Source organism: Heterocephalus glaber, unplaced genomic scaffold (genome assembly GCF_053883595.1).
Source record: "Heterocephalus glaber isolate CG9 unplaced genomic scaffold, H.glaber_assembly_v1.0 deba00000331, whole genome shotgun sequence".
In the NCBI taxonomy this organism is placed as follows: Eukaryota; Metazoa; Chordata; class Mammalia; order Rodentia; family Bathyergidae; genus Heterocephalus; species Heterocephalus glaber.
The window spans coordinates 32609298-32622187 of NW_028258142.1; the positions used below are offsets into that span (position 1 = coordinate 32609298).

Genomic DNA, 12890 nt, shown 5'->3' on the forward strand with positions numbered 1-12890 from the left:
GGGATTTTACAGGAAGTATACAAAGATTTCTCACTGAACCCACTGGAAGAGGAGGGAAATACACCTGGATTTCACAGAGAACTATAACCTAAAATTGAAATACATGAAATTCAGGAATATCCTGTTACTGAGGCCCATCTTGTTTCTGATCTTTATTCTATTTTGCTTCTTTATTCTTCTGCTGCTTTCTACTAGCCAGGTTTCTCTCTTTGCTCACTTGAGTATAAGATAACAATCCCAACTTTTCTGCTTGCCAACCCAGTGAGTACCTTTAGCCAGCCCATCAGTATTGAAGTCCCAATTGTAATTCATGGGTAAGAGAATCCATTTGGCTCTTGTCTTACTAATACAGGACTATAAATTTATCAGCCATGGTCAGAAGAGAAGTACTGGAACATGTTGCTTTTGTTCCGCCACTTTAAAGATAATTCCTTACTACCACCTTACCCTGGAGGATGCTGATGGAATGCAATAAAAGCAGCACAGGTGTGAGCCTTGTACAGTGATAGGAAGGATAGGAAGGAGAGTGCATTATGAGTCCCTTTAGGGCAGGGCCACTATCTGTGACATTTGTTAAATTTTGGAACATGGCTTAAATTAAGGTGCTAAAAATTAGCGTGCCACAGAAGAAGTTCATGGAATTCTAATTGAAGGCTCGCTATAACACCCAACAATTTAGTAGGTTGATATTTAGAGAATTTATTAGAGAATTTTTTTAATTCAGTGTTTGAAATGGCAATGCACTCCACAGAGCTGAAGAGCTATTTTGCTTGTTTCCTGTGGTTTGTTTCGTTTCTAAATGGTTTTGCTGATATGAGACTGTGGGAACAGGACCAAGACCAGATGTCAGTCACCAATAAACAAAGATATCTGTGTATAGCCACAGCCTGACTGCTGCTATTTTTCTCATGTTTTATTTATCTTGTACGTATGTGTCTCCATGTATGCTAGACTCTGAAAAGATTTGTCAATTAAGATATTAAGTTTATATTTCCAGAAAGTAATTTTAAGACTTTCTTGCTAAGTAAAATATTCCAAATTTTTTAAAAAATTAGTTTAACAGCTCACTTAATTCTGTACTTACTTTGACTTGTGATAAGAAAAAATTTCTTTCTGATACCTCTTTGGAGACCTCAGGTGAAACAAGATGGCAGCAGGGAAGTATGTTTATAAAAAACTTTAATTTGGTTCATCTTTGTTTTGTTACTTTTATATAATTGTTATTTAATTCATATAGCAGTTTTATCATTTATTCCACAAAAAAGTATTCAATTTATTTAGCCTGAAATTGCCCAAGCAGCATTTTTCAAAAAATCAAAAATCAAAAATCCATCAAATTTATATTTCTTAGAGGAAATAGATCATATTTAATGGTATTTGCCAATCATGGAGATGATTATGCAGTGATAGAACAGTTTGAATTTGTCACAGACATTTGAAGGCTGTTACTGAACTTTATAGTTTTTAGTCATTATTTGACTATTTTCTTCTTTCAAGAAATTTTCACAAAGTAAAAATTAAGTTTATTGATTATCTGCTCCCTAAGAATACTAAAAACGTTCTGTTTGAAATCTGTCATTAACAGTCCTTATTTTAACTTTTGTTTGTATGAAACTTGAAAATCCCAATATTTTCCAAATAGATGTATGAACTTGAGTTTTGCTGCTTTTCTTTGGGATTAATTGTGACTCATTCCCTCTGCCAAGGATCTGAAAGGTGATTAAAGGAAATAGCAGTAATCTTAAAAATAAGCACGGCAACATATTCTTCTTTCATGATACCTGTTTTATTGGTCAATCCCTTTGCTCAAAATATACTGTGTATAAGTGATTTGTACATTTGAAATCACTCTTCTTGTCCTTCTCTTTTAAATTAGTCATTATCTGGGAAAAATTAATATTTTCCTCCTTTTAAAATTTTATTCTTGATTTATTAAGTGTCTTTGCCAGCAGCCACATAAAATTTTATATCATAAACTAATGCTTTAGACTATGTGTTCATAAAAGATGGAAAAGGAATGAAAAGATCTTAATGCAGCTGTGAATTCCCAGATGCACCAAGATTGAATAAATTATATTAGCAGAGTTTGAGTAAGTGCTTAGAAATGATGTTTTTCTTTTCACTGTAGTACATAGAATACTTTCAATCTACCTGCAGGTTTCTGAGTTTTTTAGGAAAATGTTTATCCTTATACTATATAATTCACAAGTCAGTGGACTAAAGATGTAGAAAGCGTATTGCAAGTTACAAAAACATTAGTATTAGTATGTTAATAAAACCATGTTTGTCTGAACCTCTCAGGGGAAACCCCTCAGTGAAGTTTTAGATGATAAGGAAACTGCCCGGGCTGCTTAAGGGGAAATAAAACAAAAACTGTCCTTCAGTCTTCTGTGGGGAGAAAGAATGCTCATGACAGAGAATGCTGCTTCAGGGACAGGCAAACTTTGGTTGGCTTGCCCATGCTTTACTCTTTTCATAATGGGGTTTCATAAAAATTCAGTAACTGAAAGCACAGAAGTTTTTTTAAAATTTTATTTTATTGGTACATTTTGAGTATACAATATAATGACATTCATCATTGGAAATTTGTACCTTTACATAATCTCTCTTGGTTCTTATTTTTGCCCCCTTCCCCTGCCCTCCCTTCAACCCCTCCATCCCTCCCTATTTACAAAGCCTTTGTTTCCATTTTTTTCATTTTCTCATATTAATTCCATTCCTTTCTTTCCTTTCCCCTCTCCCTCCCACTTCCCCTTCCCCTCTGCCCCTTTTCTTTCTATTTTACACTATCTGTTATACCTTTTAGTCCTTATTTACACTTTCATTTTCTCACACTAGAGAAACTATTCAGTATTTACACATATATATCCTATTTATTTCATTTAAGAGTATCACCTCAGTGTGCATCCACTTACCTATAAATGCCTCCAATTTCTCATTTTTTATGGCTGAGTAGTACTCCATTTTATTTTTAAAAACACCAAGTTTTCTTTATCCAGTCTCCAGTTGATGGGGAATTGGGCTGCTTCCAAGTTTTAGCTATTGCAAATTGTGCTCCTATGAACATGGCTGCACATACATCATTGTGGTTATGACTCTTTTAATTCTTTGGGAAAGACACTCAGCAGGGGAATAGCTGGGTCAAATGGCACTTCCAGTCCTAGTTCTTTGAGGTATCTCCATACTGATTTCCACACTTCTTGCACCAGTCTACATTCCCACCAGCAGTGGAGCAGGGTTCCTCTTTCCCCACAGCCCCACCAGCATTTGTTATTGGTTGATTTCATGATAGCAGCCATTCTTTCTGGGGTGAGGTAGAATCTCAGCGTTCTTTTCATTTGCATCTCTCGAATGACCAGTGATGTTGAACATTTTTTGATGTTTATTTGTTATTTCTACTTTTTTGTCTAAGAAATGTCTGTTCATTTTAGATGCCAATTTTTGGATTGGGTCTTTAAATTTGGGAGGTCTTACTTTTTTAAGTTCTTTATAGATTCGAGATAGTAGAACTTTGTCTGAGGGACAGCAGGTGAAAATTTTTTCCCACATTTTGGGTTGTCTATTCATACTGTTGGTGGTCTCTCTTGCTGTGCAGAAGCTTTTTTGTAAGAAGAGATCCCACTTGTTAATTGTTTGTGCTAGTTCATGGGCAACTGAGATTTTGTTCATAAAAATTTTTTCCTACACCAGTGTCTTCAAGAGTTCTTCCTAAACTCTCTTGCAGCTGGTTTAGTGTTTCTGTTTAATATTTAGATCTTTAATCCATTTTGATTTTAGTTTAGTGCGTGGTGAGAGATACAGGTCTAGTTTTAATCTGTGGCAAGTTAAAACCCAATTTTTCCAGCACTATTTATTAAAGAGGCTATCTTTCCTCCAGTGAGGGTATTTGGCTCCTTTGTCAAAGATGAGGTGGCTGAGTGTGTCTGGAGTTGTTTCTGCATCTTCTAATCTGTTCCACTGGTCCTCAGGTCTGTTTCTTTGCCAGTACCATGCTGTTTTTAATCACAGTAGTTTTGTAGTGTAGTTTCAAGTTGGGGATTGTGATACCCTTTGCCATGTCTCTGTTACCTAGAATTGCTTTTACTGTTCTGGGTCTCTTCTTGTTCCAAATGAATTTTTGGATTGTTTTCTCAAGGGCCGTGAAGTATGCTGCTAGGATTTCAATTGAGATTGCATTGAACCTATATAGCAGTTTTGGAAGTATGGCCATTTTCACTATGTTGATCCTTCCTACCCAGGAGCAAGGGATGTCTTTCCATTTTCTGATATCATCTTCAATCTCTCTTTTCAGAGTGCCATAGTTTTCCGAGAAGAGGTCTTTGATTTCTTTCATTAGGTTGATTCCTAGGTATTTCAGTGTTTTGGATGCTATTGTGAAAGGAATTGTTTGCCCTATTTCTCTCTCAGTGGGTCTTTTGTTTGTGTAGAGGAAACCTATTGATTTTTGTGTGTTGACCTTGTATCCATCTACTCTACTGAATTTGGTTATTAAGTGTAGAAGACTTTTGGTGGAGTTCTTGGGGTCTTCTATATAGAGTATCATGTCTTCTGCACATAATGACAATTTGACTTCTTCCTTTCCTATCTTTATTCCTTTTATTTCTTTCTCTTGTCTAATTGCTGTGGCTAATGTTTCCAAAACTATATTGAACAGGAGTGATAGTGGACATCCTTGTCTTGTTCCTGATTTTAGTGTGAAGGATTTCAGTTTTTGACCATTTAGTATGATATTGGCTGTTGGTTTTTCATAGATGGCATTTATCACATTGAGGTAGAGACTGTCTATTCCAATTTTTGGTAGGGTTTTTTTGTCATAAATGCGTGTTGGATTTTGTCAAATGCTTTTTCTGCATCTATTGAGATGATCATATGGTTTTTGTCCTTGGCTCTATTGATATAGTGTATTACATTGATTGATTTGCATATATTGAACCATCCCTGCATCCCTCGGATGAATCCTGCTTGGTCAGGGTGTATGATCTTCTTGATGATCTTTTGCATTCTATTTGCCAGTATCTTATTAAGGATTTTTGCATCTATGTTCATTAGTGAGATTGAGCTATAGTTCTCTTTTTTGGTTGGGACTTTCTCTGCTTTGGGGATCAATGTGATGTTTGCTTCCAGGAATGAATTTGGGAGTATTGCTTCCCTTTCGATTTCATTGAAGAGTTTAAAGAGTAGTGGCAGTAGTTCCTCTCTAAATGTCTTGTAAAATTCAGCAGTGAAGCCATTAGGACCTGGGCCTTTCTTAATTGGTAAGTTTTTAGTTACATTTTCAATTTCATTGATTGGTATTGGGTTGTTTAGAATTTCTAGGTCTTGTTCGTTCAACTTTGGTGATTCATATGTATCCAGGCATTTGTCCATTTCATCTGTGTTTTCCATCTTATTGGCATGTAGATTCTCGAAGTAGGTATTAATGATCCTCTGGATTCCTGCTGGGTCTGTTGTAATTTCAGCCATTTCATTCCTAATTACATGGATTCGGGCCCTTTCCTTCCTTTTGCTGATAAGGTTGGCTAAGGGTTTGTCAATTTTGTTTATTCTTTTAAAGAACCAACTCTTGGCTTCATTGATTTTTTTTGTATTGTTCTCTTAGTCTCCACTGCATTGATTTCTGCTCTAATCTTTGTAATTTCCTCCCTCATATGAGCTTTGGGTTTGTCCTGCTCTTCTTTTTCTAGAAACTTGAGGTTCAGCATCAGGTTGTTTAATTGGGCTCACTGTTTTCCTAATATGAGTATTCACTGCTATGAATTTGCCTTGTAAGACTGCTTTCATTGTGTCCCATAGATTCCAATATGTTGTACTGTCATTGTCATTGAAGTGAAGAAACTGTCTGATTTCTTCTTTAATTTCCTCTGTGACCCATTGGTTATTCAGAAGTGTGTTGTTCGATTTCCATGTGTTTATGAAATTTTTGCTATTTCTTTTGCTATTGATCTCCAATTTCATCACACTATGGTCTGATAATATACAGGGGATAACTTCAATTCCTTTTCACTTACCTAAATATGTTCTATGAGCAAGTATGTGGTCTATTTTGGAGAAAGACCCATGTGCAGCTGAAAAGCATGTGTATTCTGATTTTATGGGTTGGAACACTCCATAAACATCTTTTAAGTTCATTTGTTCAAGAGTTTGAGTTTTTTTGTGTCATCTGCACTCTCTCCTGTTTCTTCATTGACTCCAGTCAGTCTTATGTTATTCTTCTTTGCATCGTCCGGCAGCTGCTGGATTGATTTCTCATGGTCCCTTACAATTTTAAAGCAATTTTTCTTTTCCTTGTCATTAATTGCAACCTTATCTTCTATATCTGAAATTCTGTCCTCACATTGGCTCATTCTGCTGCGTAGACTTTCAATGGAATGTTTAATCTGCTGGAAATCTGTTTTATGGATTCCATTTGTTTCCTATGTTGAGATTCCATCATGTTCCTCAGCTCCTCTATTTTTTTTATGTGTGTCCCCTCTAGATTTATTAATCATGTCTTGCACTATGGATACAATCTCTGCTGTTATGTAAGAAATTATTTCTGAATTCATTTTTTCCAGATCCTCTTCTGTGGCTAGTTCAGGGAGTCCAGGTGGTTGGGAATCAGAGTGTTCCACCTCATTTCCCTTTGGGGTTGCTTTAGGTGATCTGGAAGTCTGGTTCTGAGGCTTGTTTACATGTCTTTTCATTTTGAGGGGTGTGTGGGGAGAAGGTGCTACTGGCGCTTGCTCAGTTCACCTTCTCTGTGCTGGGAGCCGTTGTAGGTTGGCCCAGAAGCCTCCTACTCTGTACTCAAGCTGTGGCATGTTGACTCAGAAGCCTTCTCTCTGCTTGGAGCGATGGTACGTTGGCCCAGAAGCCTCCTACTCTTCACTGGGAGCTTTGACACTTTAACCTGGAAGCCTCCTCTGTGCTGGGAGTGGTGGTAGGTTGGCCCGGAAGCCTCCTACTCTGAAACTGGGAGGTGTGGCACGGTGACCCAGAAGCCTCCTGCTCTGCGCTGGGACCAGTGGCTCATCAGCCCAGAAGCCTCCTCCTCAGCACAGAATTTTTAAAGGAGAATCTCAACGGTAGTTTGTTTTTTTTTAAATAAAAATGTACTTTTAGACAACCTTGGTCAATTGTTACAAAACCTGAGTATGGAATATGAAAACAGAAATACCAAAGAAGTTGTCACTGCTTTTTAAACTATTATCACAGTTTTTAAAGTAATATTATTGTCCCAGAGTCATATATGCTTTGTTTCCCTTATTTCTAGCAATCACCTTAGCAACTATTTGAAATGAGAAGAGTCTAACTTTTATTCTAGGTGGAACCATAGAAATGAAATTATGTTACTCTTTGTTCATCCAACAGCTTTCATACCTTTCTGTAGGGCTGACCAGTCATCTAACTTCAAAAAGTAAATGCAGAGGCATAAGACAGAAAGACCTTGGCCAAAAAAGAATGAGAAGCAAGAATTAGAAAAAATTAGGAGGAATATCAACAGTAGTTAATGTGCTCACTTGGGCAGCATATATACTAAGCAGTAGCTAAAGATTTATCCTTGACTTGCTAAGCAAGTATAATGCTACCCTCCTATGCAGATACATATTCAGTGATTTTCCACATTTCATTTTTACTTTTTCTTTCATATCTATACTTCAACATTGTCCAGAGGCTGCATAATGAATGATAATAATTGCTCTGTCCACTAACAAAACATATGTTTTTATATTCTTGTGTTTTAAGTTTTCCTCAGTTTAATTTCTATTATAGTAAATATCAGTACACATAATCCACATAAAAATAGCTTTTTGAGAGCATCAGTGATTTTTAAGAGTATAAAACTGTCTTGAGACCAAAATGTTTAAGAACCATTGGAATATATGAATTCCCAGACACGTGTACACATAATCCCCAATTAAGTATACAGGTATACTATCTTATTTTGTGTAATTATTTTTTAGCCAGTAGGGTTGAATGCTTTTTAAAGGCATAACAACTGTCATATCCTAAGCTTAAAAAAAAGTAGACTACATATTAACTAATTGAAGAAGAAGGACAACTCAGTGCATTTTTACACTCTGAGGAGTGTCTTAAGTTGAAGAAGGCTTAAACTGCAGTCATATCTGTGTGATGTGCAGTTAGAATTGTTTGATCATTCTCTAGTCAAAGGTTAATTTCTTACATATAGTTGACATGGGTAATTTTCATAATTACTAAATTTCCTTATTTATGCATGACGTGAATGTGAAAATTGATTCTTTCAGTGGGTGGGGTGTTGCTACCCATTCTATAGATTGCCTCTTTACTCTGCTGATGGCTTCCTTTGCTGTGTAGAAGCTTTTTAATTTGATAATCCTGTTTGGTGATTCATGATGTTAATTTCTTGTGCAATTGAAGTTCTGTTCAGAAAGTCTTTATCTACACCTATGACTTCAATAGTTTTACCTATTTTATCTTCCAGTAAGTAGTTGGTGTTTTAATGTTTAGATCTATGGTCCACATTGGTTTTACTTTACATGGTGAGAGTTACAGGTCCAGCTTCAGTCTTCCAAATATAAATAGCCAGTTCATCCAAAACCATTTGGTAAAGGGGCTATCTTTCCTCCATCATGTGTGTGTTAGTTACTTTTCTTCCCTTGCTGAGACAAAATACCTGACACCCAAAGTTAAAGGGGAAAAGGTTTATTTAGCTCATAGTTTATAGAGGTTTCAGTCCATAGTCAGCTGGCTCCAAGACAGGAATGGCAAACAGGCATCACAGAGGAGAAACAACATGGAGCACACAAGGTAGCAAAAGGAACAAGGGACCTTTCTTTCTGCTCCTTTTATCTTATTCATATTACCAGGATTAGGGCAGTGCCAAACAAATCACTCAGGAATAGTGGTTTAGTATCCACACGCCCTTACATCCTCTGGATTCACCTACCTCTGAAAAAGACTGCATAAGGCTTTGGGGGGAACATCTAGACCCACGCCACAACAATTATTTTTGACTCCTTTGTTGAATATCAAATAGCTGAAATGTGTTGGGATATTTCTGCATCCTCTGTTCTGTTCCTCTGATCCACTTGTCTGTTCTCTGCCAATACCATGCCTTTTTTAAAAAAAAAAAATCACAAGTGCTTTGTAGTATAACTTGAAATCAGGTATTGTGAAATCTCTTGCTTTGCTCTTTTTGGCCAGGATTGGTTTTGCTATTCTGGTTTCATATGGATGGATGGATGGATGGATGGATGGATGGATGGATGGATGGATAAATGAATGAACAAAGATTGTTTTCTCTACATATTAGAGGAGTGCTGTTGGTGTTTTTATTTGGGATTGCATTAAATCTAAATATCAGTTTTGGGAATGTGGTCATTTTGACAATATTGGTTCTGTCCATATTGAAACGGGGACATCTTTAAATTTTCTGACAGTCTCTTTGATCTCCTTTTTCGGAATACTGTAGTTTTTCTTGTAGAGGGCTTTCACTTGGTTAGGTTAATTCCTAGGTATTTAGTTTTTCTTGATGCTATTATAAATGGTACTATTTTCCTAATTTATTTCTCAGTGACTTCATTATTAGTATATACAAATGGAATTAACTTTTTGTGTTGATTGCTGTATCCTGCTACATTACTGAAATTGGTTATTCTAAAAGTCTTTTGATGGAATTTCTTCTATGTAGAGTATCATGTCATCTGCAAATAATGATAATTTGACTTCTTCCTTTTCTATATGTATCCATTTTATTTCTTCCTCTTACATGATTGCTTTGGCTAATATTTCAAGTACTGTGTTGAACAGAAGTGATGATAGTGGGGATCCTTGTCTTGTTCCTGATTTTTGTTTTGCTTCTGGGGATCGAACTTGGGACTTTGCACTTGCGAGGCAGGCATCGGAACCACTGAGCTAAATCCCTGGTCCTCTTGTTCCTGATTTTAAAGGGAAAGCTTTCAGTTTTTCCTCACGTAATATCATGTTGGCCATTGGTTTGTCATAAATGGCTTTTGTTCCTTTCAGGTAAAGTCCTCCTCCTATACTTGCTGTCTTCTGGGTTTTTATCATGAATGTGTGTTAGATTTTCTCAAAAGCCTTCTCTGCATCTATTCATATGATCGTGTGGTTTTTGTCCTTGCTTCTGTTTATGTGTTTATGTTTATTTGGAAATTTATCAATTTGTATATATTGAACCATCTTTGCAATCCTGGGATGAAACTTACTTGGTCATGATGTATAATCCTTTTGTTTTTTTTTTCCAAGAAAAATATTTTTAATCTGCTTTCTCTTTCTTTCTTTCCTTCTTTCTTCCTTTACTTAGTACTACATGTTTGCAGTACATATTGATTACATTCACTGCAGGGGATTGGTACATGTACATAACACATTTTAATTCCCTTCTTCCCCCTCCCTCTACCCCTCTTTCATTTTTCCAGCATCAGATTCATTTATTTGTCTTATGAGACCTTATAAAGTTAGTTATCATAGAGATCTATAATCCTTTTGATGATGTGTTGCATTCTGTTTGCCAATATCTTACTGAAGATTTTTGCATCTATATTCATTAAGAAGATTGGCCTGTAGTTTTTCAGTTGAGTGAGTCTTTGTCTGGTTTTGGGATAGGTGTGATACTGGCTTCCAGAAATGAGTTTGGAAGCACTTTTTCCAGCTCAATTTCATTGAAGAGTTTGAAGAATATTGGTGTTTGTTTGTTTGTTGTTTTTGTCAAGAGTAGGAAGAATTTATTTATTTATTTATTTTTTGGTACCAGGGATCGAACTTGGGACCTTGCACTTGCGAGGCAGGTGGCAGAACCACTGAGCTAAATCCCCGGGCCAAGGAAGAATTTATTGAGAGAAAGATATCTAAGAGAGACAAAAGGGGGACCAGAAAAAAGAATGTTGATGTTATAATATCCTTAAAGGTTTTATGGAATTCAGCAGTGAATCCATCAGATCCTGGGCCTTTTTAGTTGATAGTTTTTTTAATTCAAGAAACTCATCCAATCCAAAAAGATATTTATAGACTAAAAATCAAAAGATGGAAAACAGTATTTCATGCTCCAGGACCCCAAAGAAAAACAAGGGTAGCAATTTTGCTCTCAGGTGAAGTACAGTTCATGCTAAAACTGATCAGAGGAGACAACGAAAGTCAGTACATACTATTTAAGGGAATAATCCAACAAGAAAAGATAACACTTGTAAATCCATGTGCACTGACTATTGGAGCATGTTATCTTCATAAAACAAATACTGCTAGACATAAAAGATCAAATAAACACTAACAATCCTAGTGGGTGACCACAATCCTCCATTTTTGCAGAGATAGATCAACTAAGAAAAAATAAGTGTCAGAGATGATCCACACCCTTGAATATATGTACGTTATAGGTGTCTACAGAATGTTGTACCCTACGACAAGAGAGTACAATCTTCTTACCAGCACACAGAACTTTCTCTAAAATAGGCCACATGCTAGTCTACAAAGCTTGCTTAAATAAATATAAAAGAATCGGAATGACCCCACATTTACTATCAGACTATTGGGCAATGAAACTAGAAATCAATCACAGAAGAAACATCAGAAAATTTAGAAACACTTGGAAACTTAATGACACATTCCTGAATACCCAATTGATCACAAAACAAATCAAGGAAAAAATAAAAACAATTTCTGGTACCAAATGACAATGCCTGTACAACACACCAGAACCCATGGGACACAATAAAAGCAGTCCTAAGAAGGAAGCTTTTACTACAGTCAATGCTCACATTACAAAGACATTGTAAACTCAAGTAAATAACCTAATAAGGAACCTCAGGGTACTCAAAAACCAACAACAATCCAAGCCCAGACCAAATTTAAGGAGGGAAATCATAAAGATTAGAGTGGAAGGGCCGGGGATTTAGCTCAGTGGTTCCAGCACCTGCCTTACAAGCGCAAGGTCCCAAGTTCGATCCCCGGTACCAAAAAAAGATTAGAGTGGAAATTAATAAAATTGAGACCAAAAAACAAAACAAAACAAAGAATCAATGGATTGAAGAGCTGGTTCTTTGAAAGAATAAAATAGATATCCCATTAGCCAAATCTACCAAAAGAAAGAGAGAAAAGACTCATATCGGTGCAGTTAGAAATGCAAAAGAGGGCCAGGGATTTAGCTCAGTGGTTCCGGCGCCTGCCTCGCAAGTGCAAGGTCCCAAGTTCAATCCCCAGTACCAAAAGAAAAAGAAAAAGAGAAAATCAAAATGGATAGTTGAGATCCAGAAGTTAGTAACTACTATGAAAAATTGTATTTCAACAAATTTTAAAACGTTGAAGAAATGGACAGATACCTAGAGTAATATGAATTACCAAAACTGAACCTAAAAAGACATAAAAATTTTTGAACAGTATAGTAACAAGCAATAAAAAATGAAATGGGTGATGAAATGGGTAATACTTCTAAAAGGAGAGATTAAAATGAGAAAACAGGGCCAGGAATTTAGCTCAGTGTGCCACACACCACCACCACCACCATCCCCCGCCTCGCAAGGACAAGGTCCTGAGTTTGATCCCCAGTACCAAAAAAAAAAGAGAGAGAAAACATTCCAGTAGTTAATTTCTTGGAGAAGGGCACAGAACTGAAAAAAAAAGCTAGCACATTATTGACACTGGGGCAATTCACATGCAGCACAGTGTCTGTTATATCACAGGTGCTGAAGAATTGCTTCCCATCCTCTTATACCAAATCCAAAAATTAAGTCAGAATGGACATAGACCTAAACAGTTAACACAATAAAAAGTTAAGAAAAAAACATGAGTAAATTTTCATGACTTAGTTAAGCAAAGACTTCTTAAATAATACCAAAAACACGTGTGACTGAAGTAAAGATAAATATATTGGACTTTATAAAACTTCTAAAACCTATCTGGTGAGGTAGCACATG

At 36.2% G+C, this 12890-nt stretch overlaps 1 protein-coding gene across 10 annotated transcripts in view; it reads left to right on the top strand.

Moving 5' to 3' along the window:
* Window positions 1-12890, top strand: part of Dym (dymeclin) — a 424183-nt gene that overhangs the window by 271751 nt on the left and 139542 nt on the right. The window lies entirely within an intron of this gene.